Raw genomic sequence first — 23093 nt, 5'->3', positions numbered from 1 at the left:
CTTCCTTGAACTAAAAATACATCCATGGAGAAAATGTATGTACTTCTTATCTTGGGAAATCTATACAACAGTGCAAATAGTACAATTTCACTTGAAAATCATAGCCAAATTGCACATTTTTGACTAAAGATTATCAATTGATTGTTAGTCATTTGTTATGTGAATTAAAAGTTTCTAAAGAGCGCTAGTAGTGTAGGGGTATCATGCAAGATTCCCATTCTTGTGACCCGGGTTAGAGTCCCGGCTAGCGCATGAAAATGTGTTTTTTGAATCCTATGACATTTTTCAAATTAATATATATTGAATCTCACTAAAAACATTACAATATTGCATTTCTCAAAGATGAGCCTCCAAGATGTCTCTATTCACCAAATTCTTAAAAAGCATAATAGTAACATTTCCTCTCCACAGGTAAAAAAAAAGTGCTACGGACACAAACACTAAAGACCCAAAGCTGCAATTGTAAAGGCAATTACATTTCCGAATTAACTACATTTGTTCCAAAAACTCTTTTGCACAATCTTCCTTGAACTAAAAATACATCCATGGAGCAAAGATATGTATTTCTTATCTTGGGAAATCTATACAACAGTGCAAATAGTACAATTTCACTTGAAAATCATAGCCAAATTGAACATTTTTGACTAAAGATCATCAATTGATTGTTAGTCATTTGTTGTGTGAATTATAGGTAGCTAAAAAGCGCTAGTAAAGTAGGGGTAACATGCAAGATTCCCATTCTTGCGACCTGGGTTCGAGTCCCAGCTAGCACATAAAAGTGTGTCTTTTGAATTCTATAAAATCTGTTAAATTAATATATAATTAATCTGTATAAAAAACATAGCTTTATTGCTTTTCTCAGAGATAGTCCTTGAAGATGTCTCAATTCACAAAATTCTTAAAAAGCATAGAGGTAACATTTTCTCTCCACAGGTAAAAAAAATGTACCAGTGATACAAACACTAAAGAGTTAAAGCTTTAATTGTGAAGTCAATTATATTTCTTAATTTTTTACATCTGCTCCACAATGTCATTATCAAATCTTTCCTTGAAAAAAAATACATCCAAAGAGTAAATATATGTATTTCTTATTGTGGGAAACTTATAAGGCAGTGGAGATAGTAAAACTTCACTTGAAAAACACCGTCACATTGCACAATTTTCACTAGAGATTAACAATTGATTGTAAAACTTCTTTTATGTGAATGTAGTTCTTTAAGAATGTGCTAGTGTAGGGGTATCATGCAAGATTATCATTCGTGCGACCTTGGTTTGAGACCTGGCTAGTGCATAATGTGTCTTTTGAATCCTATGAAATGTTTCAAATTAATATATATTGAATCTCACTAAAAACACTGCAATATTGCATTTCTCAGAGATTAGCATCCAAGATGTCTCTATTCACCAAATTCTTAAAAAGCATAGAAGTAACACTTCCTCTCCACAGGTAAAAAAATTGTGCTACTGGCACAAACACTAAAGTCCCAAAGCTGCTATTGTAAAGGCAATAACATTTCCGAATTATTTATATTTGTTCCACTAACTCTTTAGCACAATCTTCCTTGAACTAAAAATACATCCATGGAGAAAATGTATGTACTTCTTATCTTGGGAAATCTATACAACAGTGCAAATAGTACAATTTCACTTGAAAATCATAGCCAAATTGCACATTTTTGACTAAAGATTATCAATTGATTGTTAGTCATTTGTTATGTGAATTAAAAGTTTCTAAAGAGCGCTAGTAGTGTAGGGGTATCATGCAAGATTCCCATTCTTGTGACCTGGGTTAGAGTCCCGGCGAGCGCATGAAAATGTGTTTTTTGAATCCTATGACATTTTTCAAATTAATATATATTGAATCTCACTAAAAACATTACAATATTGCATTTCTCAAAGATGAGCCTCCAAGATGTCTCTATTCACCAAATTCTTAAAAAGCATAATAGTAACATTTCCTCTCCACAGGTAAAAAAAAAAGTGCTACTGACACAAACACTAAAGACCCAAATCTGCTATTGTAAAGGCAATTACATTTCCGAATTAACTACATTTGTTCCAAAAACTCTTTAGCACAATCTTCCTTGAACTAAAAATACATCCATGGAGCAAAGATATGTATTTCTTATCTTGGGAAATCTATACAACAGTGCAAATAGTACAATTTCACTTGAAAATCATAGCCAAATTGAACATTTTTGACTAAAGATCATCAATTGATTGTTAGTCATTTGTTGTGTGAATTATAGGTAGCTAAAAAGCGCTAGTAGTGTAGGGGTATCATGCAAGATTCCCATTCTTGCGACCTGGGTTAGAGTCCCAGCTAGCACATAAAAGAGTGTCTTTTGAATTCTATAAAATCTGTTAAATTAGTATATAATTAATCTGTATAAAAAACATAGCTTTATTGCTTTTCTCAGAGATAGTCCTTGAAGATGTCTCAATTCACAAAATTCTTAAAAAGCATAGAGGTAACATTTTCTCTCCACAGGTAAAAAAAATGTACCAGTGATACAAACACTAAAGAGTTAAAGCTTTCATTGTGAAGTCAATTATATTTCTTAATTTTTTACATCTGCTCCACAATGTCATTATCAAATCTTTCCTTAAAAAAAAATACATCCAAAGAGTAAATATATGTATTTCTTATTGTGGGAAACTTATAAGGCAGTGGAGATAGTACAACTTCACTTGAAAAACACAGTCACATTGCACAATTTTCACTAGAGTTTAACAATTGATTGTAAGACTTCTTTTATGTGAATGTAGTTCTTTAAGAATGTGCTAGTGTAGGGGTATCATGCTAAATTATCATTCGTGCGACCTTGGTTTGAGACCTGGCTAGTGCATAATGTGTCTTTTGAATCCTATGAAATGTTTCAAATTAATATATATTGAATCTCACTAAAAACACTGCAATATTGCATTTCTCAGAGATTAGCATCCAAGATGTCTCTATTCACCAAATTCTTAAAAAGCATAGAAGTAACACTTCCTCTCCACAGGTAAAAAAATTGTGCTACTGGCACAAACACTAAAGTCCCAAAGCTGCTATTGTAAAGGCAATAACATTTCCAAATTATTTATATTTGCTCCACAAACTCTTTAACACAATCTTCCTTGAACTAAAAATACATCCATGGAGAAAATGTATGTACTTCTTATCTTGGGAAATCTATACAACAGTGCAAATAGTACAATTTCACTTGAAAATCATAGCCAAATTGCACATTTTTGACTAAAGATTATCAATTGATTGTTAGTCATTTGTTATGTGAATTAAAAGTTTCTAAAGAGCGCTAGTAGTGTAGGGGTATCATGCAAGATTCCCATTCTTGTGACCCGGGTTAGAGTCCCGGCTAGCGCATGAAAATGTGTTTTTTGAATCCTATGACATTTTTCAAATTAATATATATTGAATCTCACTAAAAACATTACAATATTGCATTTCTCAAAGATGAGCCTCCAAGATGTCTCTATTCACCAAATTCTTAAAAAGCATAATAGTAACATTTCCTCTCCACAGGTAAAAAAAAAGTGCTACGGACACAAACTCTAAAGACCCAAAGCTGCAATTGTAAAGGCAATTACATTTCCGAATTAACTACATTTGTTCCAAAAACTCTTTTGCACAATCTTCCTTGAACTAAAAATACATCCATGGAGCAAAGATATGTATTTCTTATCTTGGGAAATCTATACAACAGTGCAAATAGTACAATTTCACTTGAAAATCATAGCCAAATTGAACATTTTTGACTAAAGATCATCAATTGATTGTTAGTCATTTGTTGTGTGAATTATAGGTAGCTAAAAAGCGCTAGTAAAGTAGGGGTAACATGCAAGATTCAGATTCTTGCGACCTGGGTTCGAGTCCCAGCTAGCACATAAAAGTGTGTCTTTTGAATTCTATAAAATCTGTTAAATTAATATATAATTAATCTGTATAAAAAACATAGCTTTATTGCTTTTCTCAGAGATAGTCCTTGAAGATGTCTCAATTCACAAAATTCTTAAAAAGCATAGAGGTAACATTTTCTCTCCACAGGTAAAAAAAATGTACCAGTGATACAAACACTAAAGAGTTAAAGCTTTAATTGTGATGTCAATTATATTTCTTAATTTTTTACATCTGCTCCACAATGTCATTATCAAATCTTTCCTTGAAAAAAAATACATCCAAAGAGTAAATATATGTATTTCTTATTGTGGGAAACTTATAAGGCAGTGGAGATAGTAAAACTTCACTTGAAAAACACCGTCACATTGCACAATTTTCACTAGAGATTAACAATTGATTGTAAAACTTCTTTTATGTGAATGTAGTTCTTTAAGAATGTGCTAGTGTAGGGGTATCATGCAAGATTATCATTCGTGCGACCTTGGTTTGAGACCTGGCTAGTGCATAATGTGTCTTTTGAATCCTATGAAATGTTTCAAATTAATATATATTGAATCTCACTAAAAACACTGCAATATTGCATTTCTCAGAGATTAGCATCCAAGATGTCTCTATTCACCAAATTCTTAAAAAGCATAGAAGTAACACTTCCTCTCCACAGGTAAAAAAATTGTGCTACTGGCACAAACACTAAAGTCCCAAAGCTGCTATTGTAAAGGCAATAACATTTCCGAATTATTTATATTTGTTGCACTAACTCTTTAGCACAATCTTCCTTGAACTAAAAATACATCCATGGAGAAAATGTATGTACTTCTTATCTTGGGAAATCTATACAACAGTGCAAATAGTACAATTTCACTTGAAAATCATAGCCAAATTGCACATTTTTGACTAAAGATTATCAATTGATTGTTAGTCATTTGTTATGTGAATTAAAAGTTTCTAAAGAGCGCTAGTAGTGTAGGGGTATCATGCAAGATTCCCATTCTTGTGACCTGGGTTAGAGTCCCGGCGAGCGCATGAAAATGTGTTTTTTGAATCCTATGACATTTTTCAAATTAATATATATTGAATCTCACTAAAAACATTACAATATTGCATTTCTCAAAGATGAGCCTCCAAGATGTCTCTATTCACCAAATTCTTAAAAAGCATAATAGTAACATTTCCTCTCCACAGGTAAAAAAAAAAGTGCTACTGACACAAACACTAAAGACCCAAAGCTGCTATTGTAAAGGCAATTACATTTCCGAATTAACTACATTTGTTCCAAAAACTCTTTAGCACAATCTTCCTTGAACTAAAAATACATCCATGGAGCAAAGATATGTATTTCTTATCTTGGGAAATCTATACAACAGTGCAAATAGTACAATTTCACTTGAAAATCATAGCCAAATTGAACATTTTTGACTAAAGATCATCAATTGATTGTTAGTCATTTGTTGTGTGAATTATAGGTAGCTAAAAAGCGCTAGTAGTGTAGGGGTATCATGCAAGATTCCCATTCTTGCGACCTGGGTTAGAGTCCCAGCTAGCACATAAAAGAGTGTCTTTTGAATTCTATAAAATCTGTTAAATTAGTATATAATTAATCTGTATAAAAAACATAGCTTTATTGCTTTTCTCAGAGATAGTCCTTGAAGATGTCTCAATTCACAAAATTCTTAAAAAGCATAGAGGTAACATTTTCTCTCCACAGGTAAAAAAAATGTACCAGTGATACAAACACTAAAGAGTTAAAGCTTTCATTGTGAAGTCAATTATATTTCTTAATTTTTTACATCTGCTCCACAATGTCATTATCAAATCTTTCCTTAAAAAAAAATACATCCAAAGAGTAAATATATGTATTTCTTATTGTGGGAAACTTATAAGGCAGTGGAGATAGTACAACTTCACTTGAAAAACACAGTCACATTGCACAATTTTCACTAGAGTTTAACAATTGATTGTAAGACTTCTTTTATGTGAATGTAGTTCTTTAAGAATGTGCTAGTGTAGGGGTATCATGCTAAATTATCATTCGTGCGACCTTGGTTTGAGACCTGGCTAGTGCATAATGTGTCTTTTGAATCCTATGAAATGTTTCAAATTAATATATATTGAATCTCACTAAAAACACTGCAATATTGCATTTCTCAGAGATTAGCATCCAAGATGTCTCTATTCACCAAATTCTTAAAAAGCATAGAAGTAACACTTCCTCTCCACAGGTAAAAAAATTGTGCTACTGGCACAAACACTAAAGTCCCAAAGCTGCTATTGTAAAGGCAATAACATTTCCAAATTATTTATATTTGCTCCACAAACTCTTTAACACAATCTTCCTTGAACTAAAAATACATCCATGGAGAAAATGTATGTACTTCTTATCTTGGGAAATCTATACAACAGTGCAAATAGTACAATTTCACTTGAAAATCATAGCCAAATTGCACATTTTTGACTAAAGATTATCAATTGATTGTTAGTCATTTGTTATGTGAATTAAAAGTTTCTAAAGAGCGCTAGTAGTGTAGGGGTATCATGCAAGATTCCCATTCTTGTGACCCGGGTTAGAGTCCCGGCTAGCGCATGAAAATGTGTTTTTTGAATCCTATGACATTTTTCAAATTAATATATATTGAATCTCACTAAAAACATTACAATATTGCATTTCTCAAAGATGAGCCTCCAAGATGTCTCTATTCACCAAATTCTTAAAAAGCATAATAGTAACATTTCCTCTCCACAGGTAAAAAAAAAGTGCTACGGACACAAACTCTAAAGACCCAAAGCTGCAATTGTAAAGGCAATTACATTTCCGAATTAACTACATTTGTTCCAAAAACTCTTTTGCACAATCTTCCTTGAACTAAAAATACATCCATGGAGCAAAGATATGTATTTCTTATCTTGGGAAATCTATACAACAGTGCAAATAGTACAATTTCACTTGAAAATCATAGCCAAATTGAACATTTTTGACTAAAGATCATCAATTGATTGTTAGTCATTTGTTGTGTGAATTATAGGTAGCTAAAAAGCGCTAGTAAAGTAGGGGTAACATGCAAGATTCCCATTCTTGCGACCTGGGTTCGAGTCCCAGCTAGCACATAAAAGTGTGTCTTTTGAATTCTATAAAATCTGTTAAATTAATATATAATTAATCTGTATAAAAAACATAGCTTTATTGCTTTTCTCAGAGATAGTCCTTGAAGATGTCTCAATTCACAAAATTCTTAAAAAGCATAGAGGTAACATTTTCTCTCCACATGTAAAAAAAATGTACCAGTGATACAAACACTAAAGAGTTAAAGCTTTAATTGTGAAGTCAATTATATTTCTTAATTTTTTACATCTGCTCCACAATGTCATTATCAAATCTTTCCTTGAAAAAAAATACATCCAAAGAGTAAATATATGTATTTCTTATTGTGGGAAACTTATAAGGCAGTGGAGATAGTAAAACTTCACTTGAAAAACACCGTCACATTGCACAATTTTCACTAGAGATTAACAATTGATTGTAAGACTTCTTTTATGTGAATGTAGTTCTTTAAGAATGTGCTAGTGTATGGGTATCATGCAAGATTATCATTCGTGCGACCTTGGTTTGAGACCTGGCTAGTGCATAATGTGTCTTTTGAATCCTATGAAATGTTTCAAATTAATATATATTGAATCTCACTAAAAACACTGCAATATTGCATTTCTCAGAGATTAGCATCCAAGATGTCTCTATTCACCAAATTCTTAAAAAGCATAGAAGTAACACTTCCTCTCCACAGGTAAAAAAATTGTGCTACTGGCACAAACACTAAAGTCCCAAAGCTGCTATTGTAAAGGCAATAACATTTCCAAATTATTTATATTTGCTCCACAAACTCTTTAGCACAATCTTCCTTGAACTAAAAATACATCCATGGAGAAAATGTATGTACTTCTTATCTTGGGAAATCTATACAACAGTGCAAATAGTACAATTTCACTTGAAAATCATAGCCAAATTGCACATTTTTGACTAAAGATTATCAATTGATTGTTAGTCATTTGTTATGTGAATTAAAAGTTTCTAAAGAGCGCTAGTAGTGTAGGGGTATCATGCAAGATTCCCATTCTTGTGACCCGGGTTAGAGTCCCGGCTAGCGCATGAAAATGTGTTTTTTGAATCCTATGACATTTTTCAAATTAATATATATTGAATCTCACTAAAAACATTACAATATTGCATTTCTCAAAGATGAGCCTCCAAGATGTCTCTATTCACCAAATTCTTAAAAAGCATAATAGTAACATTTCCTCTCCACAGGTAAAAAAAAAGTGCTACGGACACAAACACTAAAGACCCAAAGCTGCAATTGTAAAGGCAATTACATTTCCGAATTAACTACATTTGTTCCAAAAACTCTTTTGCACAATCTTCCTTGAACTAAAAATACATCCATGGAGCAAAGATATGTATTTCTTATCTTGGGAAATCTATACAACAGTGCAAATAGTACAATTTCACTTGAAAATCATAGCCAAATTGAACATTTTTGACTAAAGATCATCAATTGATTGTTAGTCATTTGTTGTGTGAATTATAGGTAGCTAAAAAGCGCTAGTAAAGTAGGGGTAACATGCAAGATTCCCATTCTTGCGACCTGGGTTCGAGTCCCAGCTAGCACATAAAAGTGTGTCTTTTGAATTCTATAAAATCTGTTAAATTAATATATAATTAATCTGTATAAAAAACATAGCTTTATTGCTTTTCTCAGAGATAGTCCTTGAAGATGTCTCAATTCACAAAATTCTTAAAAAGCATAGAGGTAACATTTTCTCTCCACAGGTAAAAAAAATGTACCAGTGATACAAACACTAAAGAGTTAAAGCTTTAATTGTGAAGTCAATTATATTTCTTAATTTTTTACATCTGCTCCACAATGTCATTATCAAATCTTTCCTTGAAAAAAAATACATCCAAAGAGTAAATATATGTATTTCTTATTGTGGGAAACTTATAAGGCAGTGGAGATAGTAAAACTTCACTTGAAAAACACCGTCACATTGCACAATTTTCACTAGAGATTAACAATTGATTGTAAAACTTCTTTTATGTGAATGTAGTTCTTTAAGAATGTGCTAGTGTAGGGGTATCATGCAAGATTATCATTCGTGCGACCTTGGTTTGAGACCTGGCTAGTGCATAATGTGTCTTTTGAATCCTATGAAATGTTTCAAATTAATATATATTGAATCTCACTAAAAACACTGCAATATTGCATTTCTCAGAGATTAGCATCCAAGATGTCTCTATTCACCAAATTCTTAAAAAGCATAGAAGTAACACTTCCTCTCCACAGGTAAAAAAATTGTGCTACTGGCACAAACACTAAAGTCCCAAAGCTGCTATTGTAAAGGCAATAACATTTCCGAATTATTTATATTTGTTCCACTAACTCTTTAGCACAATCTTCCTTGAACTAAAAATACATCCATGGAGAAAATGTATGTACTTCTTATCTTGGGAAATCTATACAACAGTGCAAATAGTACAATTTCACTTGAAAATCATAGCCAAATTGCACATTTTTGACTAAAGATTATCAATTGATTGTTAGTCATTTGTTATGTGAATTAAAAGTTTCTAAAGAGCGCTAGTAGTGTAGGGGTATCATGCAAGATTCCCATTCTTGTGACCTGGGTTAGAGTCCCGGCGAGCGCATGAAAATGTGTTTTTTGAATCCTATGACATTTTTCAAATTAATATATATTGAATCTCACTAAAAACATTACAATATTGCATTTCTCAAAGATGAGCCTCCAAGATGTCTCTATTCACCAAATTCTTAAAAAGCATAATAGTAACATTTCCTCTCCACAGGTAAAAAAAAAAGTGCTACTGACACAAACACTAAAGACCCAAATCTGCTATTGTAAAGGCAATTACATTTCCGAATTAACTACATTTGTTCCAAAAACTCTTTAGCACAATCTTCCTTGAACTAAAAATACATCCATGGAGCAAAGATATGTATTTCTTATCTTGGGAAATCTATACAACAGTGCAAATAGTACAATTTCACTTGAAAATCATAGCCAAATTGAACATTTTTGACTAAAGATCATCAATTGATTGTTAGTCATTTGTTGTGTGAATTATAGGTAGCTAAAAAGCGCTAGTAGTGTAGGGGTATCATGCAAGATTCCCATTCTTGCGACCTGGGTTAGAGTCCCAGCTAGCACATAAAAGAGTGTCTTTTGAATTCTATAAAATCTGTTAAATTAGTATATAATTAATCTGTATAAAAAACATAGCTTTATTGCTTTTCTCAGAGATAGTCCTTGAAGATGTCTCAATTCACAAAATTCTTAAAAAGCATAGAGGTAACATTTTCTCTCCACAGGTAAAAAAAATGTACCAGTGATACAAACACTAAAGAGTTAAAGCTTTCATTGTGAAGTCAATTATATTTCTTAATTTTTTACATCTGCTCCACAATGTCATTATCAAATCTTTCCTTAAAAAAAAATACATCCAAAGAGTAAATATATGTATTTCTTATTGTGGGAAACTTATAAGGCAGTGGAGATAGTACAACTTCACTTGAAAAACACAGTCACATTGCACAATTTTCACTAGAGTTTAACAATTGATTGTAAGACTTCTTTTATGTGAATGTAGTTCTTTAAGAATGTGCTAGTGTAGGGGTATCATGCTAAATTATCATTCGTGCGACCTTGGTTTGAGACCTGGCTAGTGCATAATGTGTCTTTTGAATCCTATGAAATGTTTCAAATTAATATATATTGAATCTCACTAAAAACACTGCAATATTGCATTTCTCAGAGATTAGCATCCAAGATGTCTCTATTCACCAAATTCTTAAAAAGCATAGAAGTAACACTTCCTCTCCACAGGTAAAAAAATTGTGCTACTGGCACAAACACTAAAGTCCCAAAGCTGCTATTGTAAAGGCAATAACATTTCCAAATTATTTATATTTGCTCCACAAACTCTTTAACACAATCTTCCTTGAACTAAAAATACATCCATGGAGAAAATGTATGTACTTCTTATCTTGGGAAATCTATACAACAGTGCAAATAGTACAATTTCACTTGAAAATCATAGCCAAATTGCACATTTTTGACTAAAGATTATCAATTGATTGTTAGTCATTTGTTATGTGAATTAAAAGTTTCTAAAGAGCGCTAGTAGTGTAGGGGTATCATGCAAGATTCCCATTCTTGTGACCCGGGTTAGAGTCCCGGCTAGCGCATGAAAATGTGTTTTTTGAATCCTATGACATTTTTCAAATTAATATATATTGAATCTCACTAAAAACATTACAATATTGCATTTCTCAAAGATGAGCCTCCAAGATGTCTCTATTCACCAAATTCTTAAAAAGCATAATAGTAACATTTCCTCTCCACAGGTAAAAAAAAAGTGCTACGGACACAAACTCTAAAGACCCAAAGCTGCAATTGTAAAGGCAATTACATTTCCGAATTAACTACATTTGTTCCAAAAACTCTTTTGCACAATCTTCCTTGAACTAAAAATACATCCATGGAGCAAAGATATGTATTTCTTATCTTGGGAAATCTATACAACAGTGCAAATAGTACAATTTCACTTGAAAATCATAGCCAAATTGAACATTTTTGACTAAAGATCATCAATTGATTGTTAGTCATTTGTTGTGTGAATTATAGGTAGCTAAAAAGCGCTAGTAAAGTAGGGGTAACATGCAAGATTCCCATTCTTGCGACCTGGGTTCGAGTCCCAGCTAGCACATAAAAGTGTGTCTTTTGAATTCTATAAAATCTGTTAAATTAATATATAATTAATCTGTATAAAAAACATAGCTTTATTGCTTTTCTCAGAGATAGTCCTTGAAGATGTCTCAATTCACAAAATTCTTAAAAAGCATAGAGGTAACATTTTCTCTCCACAGGTAAAAAAAATGTACCAGTGATACAAACACTAAAGAGTTAAAGCTTTAATTGTGATGTCAATTATATTTCTTAATTTTTTACATCTGCTCCACAATGTCATTATCAAATCTTTCCTTGAAAAAAAATACATCCAAAGAGTAAATATATGTATTTCTTATTGTGGGAAACTTATAAGGCAGTGGAGATAGTAAAACTTCACTTGAAAAACACCGTCACATTGCACAATTTTCACTAGAGATTAACAATTGATTGTAAAACTTCTTTTATGTGAATGTAGTTCTTTAAGAATGTGCTAGTGTAGGGGTATCATGCAAGATTATCATTCGTGCGACCTTGGTTTGAGACCTGGCTAGTGCATAATGTGTCTTTTGAATCCTATGAAATGTTTCAAATTAATATATATTGAATCTCACTAAAAACACTGCAATATTGCATTTCTCAGAGATTAGCATCCAAGATGTCTCTATTCACCAAATTCTTAAAAAGCATAATAGTAACATTTCCTCTCCACAGGTAAAAAAAAAGTGCTACGGACACAAACTCTAAAGACCCAAAGCTGCAATTGTAAAGGCAATTACATTTCCGAATTAACTACATTTGTTCCAAAAACTCTTTTGCACAATCTTCCTTGAACTAAAAATACATCCATGGAGCAAAGATATGTATTTCTTATCTTGGGAAATCTATACAACAGTGCAAATAGTACAATTTCACTTGAAAATCATAGCCAAATTGAACATTTTTGACTAAAGATCATCAATTGATTGTTAGTCATTTGTTGTGTGAATTATAGGTAGCTAAAAAGCGCTAGTAAAGTAGGGGTAACATGCAAGATTCCCATTCTTGCGACCTGGGTTCGAGTCCCAGCTAGCACATAAAAGTGTGTCTTTTGAATTCTATAAAATCTGTTAAATTAATATATAATTAATCTGTATAAAAAACATAGCTTTATTGCTTTTCTCAGAGATAGTCCTTGAAGATGTCTCAATTCACAAAATTCTTAAAAAGCATAGAGGTAACATTTTCTCTCCACAGGTAAAAAAAATGTACCAGTGATACAAACACTAAAGAGTTAAAGCTTTAATTGTGATGTCAATTATATTTCTTAATTTTTTACATCTGCTCCACAATGTCATTATCAAATCTTTCCTTGAAAAAAAATACATCCAAAGAGTAAATATATGTATTTCTTATTGTGGGAAACTTATAAGGCAGTGGAGATAGTAAAACTTCACTTGAAAAACACCGTCACATTGCACAATTTTCACTAGAGATTAACAATTGATTGTAAAACTTCTTTTATGTGAATGTAGTTCTTTAAGAATGTGCTAGTGTAGGGGTATCATGCAAGATTATCATTCGTGCGACCTTGGTTTGAGACCTGGCTAGTGCATAATGTGTCTTTTGAATCCTATGAAATGTTTCAAATTAATATATATTGAATCTCACTAAAAACACTGCAATATTGCATTTCTCAGAGATTAGCATCCAAGATGTCTCTATTCACCAAATTCTTAAAAAGCATAGAAGTAACACTTCCTCTCCACAGGTAAAAAAATTGTGCTACTGGCACAAACACTAAAGTCCCAAAGCTGCTATTGTAAAGGCAATAACATTTCCGAATTATTTATATTTGTTGCACTAACTCTTTAGCACAATCTTCCTTGAACTAAAAATACATCCATGGAGAAAATGTATGTACTTCTTATCTTGGGAAATCTATACAACAGTGCAAATAGTACAATTTCACTTGAAAATCATAGCCAAATTGCACATTTTTGACTAAAGATTATCAATTGATTGTTAGTCATTTGTTATGTGAATTAAAAGTTTCTAAAGAGCGCTAGTAGTGTAGGGGTATCATGCAAGATTCCCATTCTTGTGACCTGGGTTAGAGTCCCGGCGAGCGCATGAAAATGTGTTTTTTGAATCCTATGACATTTTTCAAATTAATATATATTGAATCTCACTAAAAACATTACAATATTGCATTTCTCAAAGATGAGCCTCCAAGATGTCTCTATTCACCAAATTCTTAAAAAGCATAATAGTAACATTTCCTCTCCACAGGTAAAAAAAAAAGTGCTACTGACACAAACACTAAAGACCCAAAGCTGCTATTGTAAAGGCAATTACATTTCCGAATTAACTACATTTGTTCCAAAAACTCTTTAGCACAATCTTCCTTGAACTAAAAATACATCCATGGAGCAAAGATATGTATTTCTTATCTTGGGAAATCTATACAACAGTGCAAATAGTACAATTTCACTTGAAAATCATAGCCAAATTGAACATTTTTGACTAAAGATCATCAATTGATTGTTAGTCATTTGTTGTGTGAATTATAGGTAGCTAAAAAGCGCTAGTAGTGTAGGGGTATCATGCAAGATTCCCATTCTTGCGACCTGGGTTAGAGTCCCAGCTAGCACATAAAAGAGTGTCTTTTGAATTCTATAAAATCTGTTAAATTAGTATATAATTAATCTGTATAAAAAACATAGCTTTATTGCTTTTCTCAGAGATAGTCCTTGAAGATGTCTCAATTCACAAAATTCTTAAAAAGCATAGAGGTAACATTTTCTCTCCACAGGTAAAAAAAATGTACCAGTGATACAAACACTAAAGAGTTAAAGCTTTCATTGTGAAGTCAATTATATTTCTTAATTTTTTACATCTGCTCCACAATGTCATTATCAAATCTTTCCTTAAAAAAAAATACATAACAAAGAGTAAATATATGTATTTCTTATTGTGGGAAACTTATAAGGCAGTGGAGATAGTACAACTTCACTTGAAAAACACAGTCACATTGCACAATTTTCACTAGAGTTTAACAATTGATTGTAAGACTTCTTTTATGTGAATGTAGTTCTTTAAGAATGTGCTAGTGTAGGGGTATCATGCTAAATTATCATTCGTGCGACCTTGGTTTGAGACCTGGCTAGTGCATAATGTGTCTTTTGAATCCTATGAAATGTTTCAAATTAATATATATTGAATATCACTAAAAACACTGCAATATTGCATTTCTCAGAGATTAGCATCCAAGATGTCTCTATTCACCAAATTCTTAAAAAGCATAGAAGTAACACTTCCTCTCCACAGGTAAAAAAATTGTGCTACTGGCACAAACACTAAAGTCCCAAAGCTGCTATTGTAAAGGCAATAACATTTCCAAATTATTTATATTTGCTCCACAAACTCTTTAGCACAATCTTCCTTGAACTAAAAATACATCCATGGAGAAAATGTATGTACTTCTTATCTTGGGAAATCTATACAACAGTGCAAATAGTACAATTTCACTTGAAAATCATAGCCAAATTGCACATTTTTGACTAAAGGTTATCAATTGATTGTTAGTCATTTGTTATGTGAATTAAAAGTTTCTAAAGAGCGCTAATAGTGTAGGGGTATCATGCAAGATTCCCATTCTTGTGACCCGGGTTAGAGTCCTGGCTAGCGCATGAAAATGTGTTTTTTGAATCCTATGACATTTTTCAAATTAATATATATTGAATCTCACTAAAAACATTACAATATTGCATTTCTCAAAGATGAGCCTCCAAGATGTCTCTATTCACCAAATTCTTAAAAAGCATAAGAGTAACATTTCCTCTCCACAGGTAAAAAAAAAGTGCTACGGACACAAACACTAAAGACCCAAAGCTGCAATTGTAAAGGCAATTACATTTCCGAATTAACTACATGTTCCAAAAACTCTTTAGCACAATCTTCCTTGAACTAAAAATACATCCATGGAGCAAAGATATGTATTTCTTATCTTGGGAAATCTATACAACAGTGCAAATAGTACAATTTCACTTGAAAATCATAGCCAAATTGAAAATTTTTGACTAAAGATCGTCAATTGATTGTTAGTCATTTGTTGTGTGAATTATAGGTAGCTAAAAAGCGCTAGTAAAGCAGGGGTAACATGCAAGATTCCCATTCTTGCGACCTGGGTTCGAGTCCCAGCTAGCACATAAAAGTGTGTCTTTTGAATTCTATAAAATCTGTTAAATTAATATATAATTAATCTGTATAAAAAACATAGCTTTATTGCTTTTCTCAGAGATAGTCCTTGAAGATGTCTCAATTCACAAAATTCTTAAAAAGCATAGAGGTAACATTTTCTCTCCACAGGTAAAAAAAATGTACCAGTGATAAAACACTAAAGAGTTAAAGCTTTAATTGTGAAGTCAATTATATTTCTTAATTTTTTACATCTGCTCCACAATGTCATTATCAAATCTTTCCTTGAAAAAAAATACATCCAAAGAGTAAATATATGTATTTCTTATTGTGGGAAACTTATAAGGCAGTGGAGATAGTAAAACTTCACTTGAAAAACACCGTCACATTGCACAATTTTCACTAGAGATTAACAATTGATTGTAAGACTTCTTTTATGTGAATGTAGTTCTTTAAGAATGTGCTAGTGTAGGGGTATCATGCAAGATTATCATTCGTGCGACCTTGGTTTGAGACCTGGCTAGTGCATAATGTGTCTTTTGAATCCTATGAAATGTTTCAAATTAATATATATTGAATCTCACTAAAAACACTGCAATATTGCATTTCTCAGAGATTAGCATCCAAGATGTCTCTATTCACCAAATTCTTAAAAAGCATAGAAGTAACACTTCCTCTCCACAGGTAAAAAAAAATTGTGCTACTGGCACAAACAATAAAGTCCCAAAGCTGCCATTGTAAAGGCAATAACATTTCCGAATTATTTATATTTGCTCCACAAACTCTTTAGCACAATCTTCCTTGAACTAAAAATACATCCATGGAGAAAATGTATGTACTTCTTATCTTGGGAAATCTATACAACAGTGCAAAGAGTACAATTTCACTTGAAAATCATAGCCAAATTGCACATTTTTGACTAAAGATTATCAATTGATTGTTAGTCATTTGTTATGTGAATTAAAAGTTTCTAAAGAGCGCTAGTAGTGTAGGGGTATCATGCAAGATTCCCATTCTTGTGACCCGGGTTAGAGTCCCGGCTAGCGCATGAAAATGTGTTTTTTGAATCCTATGACATTTTTCAAATTAATATATATTGAATCTCACTAAAAACATTACAATATTGCATTTCTCAAAGATGAGCCTCCAAGATGTCTCTATTCACCAAATTCTTAAAAAGCATAATAGTAACATTTCCTCTCCACAGGTAAAAAAAAAGTGCTACGGACACAAACACTAAAGACCCAAAGCTGCAATTGTAAAGGCAATTACATTTCCGAATTAACTACATTTGTTCCAAAAACTCTTTTGCACAATCTTCCTTGAACTAAAAATACATCCATGGAGCAAAGATATGTATTTCTTATCTTGGGAAATCTATACAACAGTGCAAATAGTACAATTTCACTTGAAAATCATAGCCAAATTGAACATTTTTGACTAAAGATCATCAATTGATTGTTAGTCATTTGTTGTGTGAATTATAGGTAGCTAAAAAGCGCTAGTAAAGTAGGGGTAACATGCAAGATTCCCATTCTTGCGACCTGGGTTCGAGTCCCAGCTAGCACATAAAAGTGTGTCTTTTGAATTCTATAAAATCTGTTAAATTAATATATAATTAATCTGTATAAAAAACATAGCTTTATTGCTTTTCTCAGAGATAGTCCTTGAAGATGTCTCAATTCACAAAATTCTTAAAAAGCATAGAGGTAACATTTTCTCTCCACAGGTAAAAAAAATGTACCAGTGATACAAACACTAAAGAGTTAAAGCTTTAATTGTGAAGTCAATTATATTTCTTAATTTTTTACATCTGCTCCACAATGTCATTATCAAATCTTTCCTTGAAAAAAAATACATCCAAAGAGTAAATATATGTATTTCTTATTGTGGGAAACTTATAAGGCAGTGGAGATAGTAAAACTTCACTTGAAAAACACCGTCACATTGCACAATTTTCACTAGAGATTAACAATTGATTGTAAAACTTCTTTTATGTGAATGTAGTTCTTTAAGAATGTGCTAGTGTAGGGGTATCATGCAAGATTATCATTCGTGCGACCTTGGTTTGAGACCTGGCTAGTGCATAATGTGTCTTTTGAATCCTATGAAATGTTTCAAATTAATATATATTGAATCTCACTAAAAACACTGCAATATTGCATTTCTCAGAGATTAGCATCCAAGATGTCTCTATTCACCAAATTCTTAAAAAGCATAGAAGTAACACTTCCTCTCCACAGGTAAAAAAATTGTGCTACTGGCACAAACACTAAAGTCCCAAAGCTGCTATTGTAAAGGCAATAACATTTCCGAATTATTTATATTTGTTCCACTAACTCTTTAGCACAATCTTCCTTGAACTAAAAATACATCCATGGAGAAAATGTATGTACTTCTTATCTTGGGAAATCTATACAACAGTGCAAATAGTACAATTTCACTTGAAAATCATAGCCAAATTGCACATTTTTGACTAAAGATTATCAATTGATTGTTAGTCATTTGTTATGTGAATTAAAAGTTTCTAAAGAGCGCTAGTAGTGTAGGGGTATCATGCAAGATTCCCATTCTTGTGACCTGGGTTAGAGTCCCGGCGAGCGCATGAAAATGTGTTTTTTGAATCCTATGACATTTTTCAAATTAATATATATTGAATCTCACTAAAAACATTACAATATTGCATTTCTCAAAGATGAACCTCCAAGATGTCTCTATTCACCAAATTCTTAAAAAGCATAATAGTAACATTTCCTCTCCACAGGTAAAAAAAAAAGTGCTACTGACACAAACACTAAAGACCCAAATCTGCTATTGTAAAGGCAATTACATTTCCGAATTAACTACATTTGTTCCAAAAACTCTTTAGCACAATCTTCCTTGAACTAAAAATACATCCATGGAGCAAAGATATGTATTTCTTATCTTGGGAAATCTATACAACAGTGCAAATAGTACAATTTCACTTGAAAATCATAGCCAAATTGAAAATTTTTGACTAAAGATCGTCAATTGATTGTTAGTCATTTGTTGTGTGAATTATAGGTAGCTAAAAAGCGCTAGTAAAGCAGGGGTAACATGCAAGATTCCCATTCTTGCGACCTGGGTTCGAGTCCCAGCTAGCACATAAAAGTGTGTCTTTTGAATTCTATAAAATCTGTTAAATTAATATATAATTAATCTGTATAAAAAACATAGCTTTATTGCTTTTCTCAGAGATAGTCCTTGAAGATGTCTCAATTCACAAAATTCTTAAAAAGCATAGAGGTAACATTTTCTCTCCACAGGTAAAAAAAATGTACCAGTGATAAAACACTAAAGAGTTAAAGCTTTAATTGTGAAGTCAATTATATTTCTTAATTTTTTACATCTGCTCCACAATGTCATTATCAAATCTTTCCTTGAAAAAAAATACATCCAAAGAGTAAATATATGTATTTCTTATTGTGGGAAACTTATAAGGCAGTGGAGATAGTAAAACTTCACTTGAAAAACACCGTCACATTGCACAATTTTCACTAGAGATTAACAATTGATTGTAAGACTTCTTTTATGTGAATGTAGTTCTTTAAGAATGTGCTAGTGTAGGGGTATCATGCAAGATTATCATTCGTGCGACCTTGGTTTGAGACCTGGCTAGTGCATAATGTGTCTTTTGAATCCTATGAAATGTTTCAAATTAATATATATTGAATCTCACTAAAAACACTGCAATATTGCATTTCTCAGAGATTAGCATCCAAGATGTCTCTATTCACCAAATTCTTAAAAAGCATAGAAGTAACACTTCCTCTCCACAGGTAAAAAAAAATTGTGCTACTGGCACAAACAATAAAGTCCCAAAGCTGCCATTGTAAAGGCAATAACATTTCCGAATTATTTATATTTGCTCCACAAACTCTTTAGCACAATCTTCCTTGAACTAAAAATACATCCATGGAGAAAATGTATGTACTTCTTATCTTGGGAAATCTATACAACAGTGCAAAGAGTACAATTTCACTTGAAAATCATAGCCAAATTGCACATTTTTGACTAAAGATTATCAATTGATTGTTAGTCATTTGTTATGTGAATTAAAAGTTTCTAAAGAGCGCTAGTAGTGTAGGGGTATCATGCAAGATTCCCATTCTTGTGACCCGGGTTAGAGTCCCGGCTAGCGCATGAAAATGTGTTTTTTGAATCCTATGACATTTTTCAAATTAATATATATTGAATCTCACTAAAAACATTACAATATTGCATTTCTCAAAGATGAGCCTCCAAGATGTCTCTATTCACCAAATTCTTAAAAAGCATAATAGTAACATTTCCTCTCCACAGGTAAAAAAAAAGTGCTACGGACACAAACACTAAAGACCCAAAGCTGCAATTGTAAAGGCAATTACATTTCCGAATTAACTACATTTGTTCCAAAAACTCTTTTGCACAATCTTCCTTGAACTAAAAATACATCCATGGAGCAAAGATATGTATTTCTTATCTTGGGAAATCTATACAACAGTGCAAATAGTACAATTTCACTTGAAAATCATAGCCAAATTGAACATTTTTGACTAAAGATCATCAATTGATTGTTAGTCATTTGTTGTGTGAATTATAGGTAGCTAAAAAGCGCTAGTAAAGTAGGGGTAACATGCAAGATTCCCATTCTTGCGACCTGGGTTCGAGTCCCAGCTAGCACATAAAAGTGTGTCTTTTGAATTCTATAAAATCTGTTAAATTAATATATAATTAATCTGTATAAAAAACATAGCTTTATTGCTTTTCTCAGAGATAGTCCTTGAAGATGTCTCAATTCACAAAATTCTTAAAAAGCATAGAGGTAACATTTTCTCTCCACAGGTAAAAAAAATGTACCAGTGATACAAACACTAAAGAGTTAAAGCTTTAATTGTGAAGTCAATTATATTTCTTAATTTTTTACATCTGCTCCACAATGTCATTATCAAATCTTTCCTTGAAAAAAAATACATCCAAAGAGTAAATATATGTATTTCTTATTGTGGGAAACTTATAAGGCAGTGGAGATAGTAAAACTTCACTTGAAAAACACCGTCACATTGCACAATTTTCACTAGAGATTAACAATTGATTGTAAAACTTCTTTTATGTGAATGTAGTTCTTTAAGAATGTGCTAGTGTAGGGGTATCATGCAAGATTATCATTCGTGCGACCTTGGTTTGAGACCTGGCTAGTGCATAATGTGTCTTTTGAATCCTATGAAATGTTTCAAATTAATATATATTGAATCTCACTAAAAACACTGCAATATTGCATTTCTCAGAGATTAGCATCCAAGATGTCTCTATTCACCAAATTCTTAAAAAGCATAGAAGTAACACTTCCTCTCCACAGGTAAAAAAATTGTGCTACTGGCACAAACACTAAAGTCCCAAAGCTGCTATTGTAAAGGCAATAACATTTCCGAATTATTTATATTTGTTCCACTAACTCTTTAGCACAATCTTCCTTGAACTAAAAATACATCCATGGAGAAAATGTATGTACTTCTTATCTTGGGAAATCTATACAACAGTGCAAATAGTACAATTTCACTTGAAAATCATAGCCAAATTGCACATTTTTGACTAAAGATTATCAATTGATTGTTAGTCATTTGTTATGTGAATTAAAAGTTTCTAAAGAGCGCTAGTAGTGTAGGGGTATCATGCAAGATTCCCATTCTTGTGACCTGGGTTAGAGTCCCGGCGAGCGCATGAAAATGTGTTTTTTGAATCCTATGACATTTTTCAAATTAATATATATTGAATCTCACTAAAAACATTACAATATTGCATTTCTCAAAGATGAACCTCCAAGATGTCTCTATTCACCAAATTCTTAAAAAGCATAATAGTAACATTTCCTCTCCACAGGTAAAAAAAAAAGTGCTACTGACACAAACACTAAAGACCCAAATCTGCTATTGTAAAGGCAATTACATTTCCGAATTAACTACATTTGTTCCAAAAACTCTTTAGCACAATCTTCCTTGAACTAAAAATACATCCATGGAGCAAAGATATGTATTTCTTATCTTGGGAAATCTATACAACAGTGCAAATAGTACAATTTCACTTGAAAATCATAGCCAAATTGAACATTTTTGACTAAAGATCATCAATTGATTGTTAGTCATTTGTTGTGTGAATTATAGGTAGCTAAAAAGTGCTAGTAGTGTAGGGGTATCATGCAAGATTACCATTCTTGCGACCTGGGTTAGAGTCCCAGCTAGCACATAAAAGAGTGTCTTTTGAATTCTATAAAATCTGTTAAATTAGTATATAATTAATCTGTATAAAAAACATAGCTTTATTGCTTTTCTCAGAGATAGTCCTTGAAGATGTCTCAATTCACAAAATTCTTAAAAAGCATAGAGGTAACATTTTCTCTCCACAGGTAAAAAAAATGTACCAGTGATACAAACACTAAAGAGTTAAAGCTTTCATTGTGAAGTCAATTATATTTCTTAATTTTTTACATCTGCTCCACAATGTCATTATCAAATCTTTCCTTAAAAAAAAATACATCCAAAGAGTAAATATATGTATTTCTTATTGTGGGAAACTTATAAGGCAGTGGAGATAGTACAACTTCACTTGAAAAACACAGTCACATTGCACAATTTTCACTAGAGTTTAACAATTGATTGTAAGACTTCTTTTATGTGAATGTAGTTCTTTAAGAATGTGCTAGTGTAGGGGTATCATGCTAAATTATCATTCGTGCGACCTTGGTTTGAGACCTGGCTAGTGCATAATGTGTCTTTTGAATCCTATGAAATGTTTCAAATTAATATATATTGAATCTCACTAAAAACACTGCAATATTGCATTTCTCAGAGATTAGCATCCAAGATGTCTCTATTCACCAAATTCTTAAAAAGCATAGAAGTAACACTTCCTCTCCACAGGTAAAAAAATTGTGCTACTGGCACAAACACTAAAGTCCCAAAGCTGCTATTGTAAAGGCAATAACATTTCCAAATTATTTATATTTGCTCCACAAACTCTTTAACACAATCTTCCTTGAACTAAAAATACATCCATGGAGAAAATGTATGTACTTCTTATCTTGGGAAATCTATACAACAGTGCAAATAGTACAATTTCACTTGAAAATCATAGCCAAATTGCACATTTTTGACTAAAGATTATCAATTGATTGTTAGTCATTTGTTATGTGAATTAAAAGTTTCTAAAGAGCGCTAGTAGTGTAGGGGTATCATGCAAGATTCCCATTCTTGTGACCCGGGTTAGAGTCCCGGCTAGCGCA

The 23093-nt window shown here is 32.1% G+C and overlaps 9 non-coding genes across 9 annotated transcripts; all 9 read left to right on the top strand.

Annotated features, from left to right (window-relative positions):
* Positions 1–181: 181 nt before the first annotated feature.
* On the top strand, positions 182–252 carry TRNAG-CCC (transfer RNA glycine (anticodon CCC)). The gene has a single exon. It is a non-coding gene; the product is annotated as a tRNA-Gly (tRNA).
* Positions 253–3296: 3044 nt separating this feature from the next.
* TRNAG-CCC (transfer RNA glycine (anticodon CCC)) lies at positions 3297–3367 on the top strand. Its single transcript has one exon. It is a non-coding gene; the product is annotated as a tRNA-Gly (tRNA).
* Positions 3368–6411: 3044 nt separating this feature from the next.
* TRNAG-CCC (transfer RNA glycine (anticodon CCC)) lies at positions 6412–6482 on the top strand. Its single transcript has one exon. It is a non-coding gene; the product is annotated as a tRNA-Gly (tRNA).
* Positions 6483–7968: 1486 nt separating this feature from the next.
* Positions 7969–8039, top strand: TRNAG-CCC (transfer RNA glycine (anticodon CCC)). The gene has a single exon. It is a non-coding gene; the product is annotated as a tRNA-Gly (tRNA).
* A 3044-nt stretch (positions 8040–11083) lies between these two features.
* Positions 11084–11154, top strand: TRNAG-CCC (transfer RNA glycine (anticodon CCC)). The gene has a single exon. It is a non-coding gene; the product is annotated as a tRNA-Gly (tRNA).
* Positions 11155–16791: 5637 nt separating this feature from the next.
* On the top strand, positions 16792–16862 carry TRNAG-CCC (transfer RNA glycine (anticodon CCC)). Its single transcript has one exon. It is a non-coding gene; the product is annotated as a tRNA-Gly (tRNA).
* A 3045-nt stretch (positions 16863–19907) lies between these two features.
* Positions 19908–19978, top strand: TRNAG-CCC (transfer RNA glycine (anticodon CCC)). The gene has a single exon. It is a non-coding gene; the product is annotated as a tRNA-Gly (tRNA).
* Positions 19979–21986: 2008 nt separating this feature from the next.
* On the top strand, positions 21987–22057 carry TRNAG-ACC (transfer RNA glycine (anticodon ACC)). The gene has a single exon. It is a non-coding gene; the product is annotated as a tRNA-Gly (tRNA).
* A 965-nt stretch (positions 22058–23022) lies between these two features.
* On the top strand, positions 23023–23093 carry TRNAG-CCC (transfer RNA glycine (anticodon CCC)). The gene has a single exon. It is a non-coding gene; the product is annotated as a tRNA-Gly (tRNA).

Source organism: Taudactylus pleione, unplaced genomic scaffold (genome assembly GCF_031769625.1).
Source record: "Taudactylus pleione unplaced genomic scaffold, aTauple2 ptg000497l, whole genome shotgun sequence".
Lineage (NCBI taxonomy): Eukaryota > Metazoa > Chordata > Amphibia > Anura > Myobatrachidae > Taudactylus > Taudactylus pleione.
The sequence above is the reverse complement of the archived record's forward strand: the minus strand, read 5'-3'. Positions and strand labels throughout refer to the sequence as shown.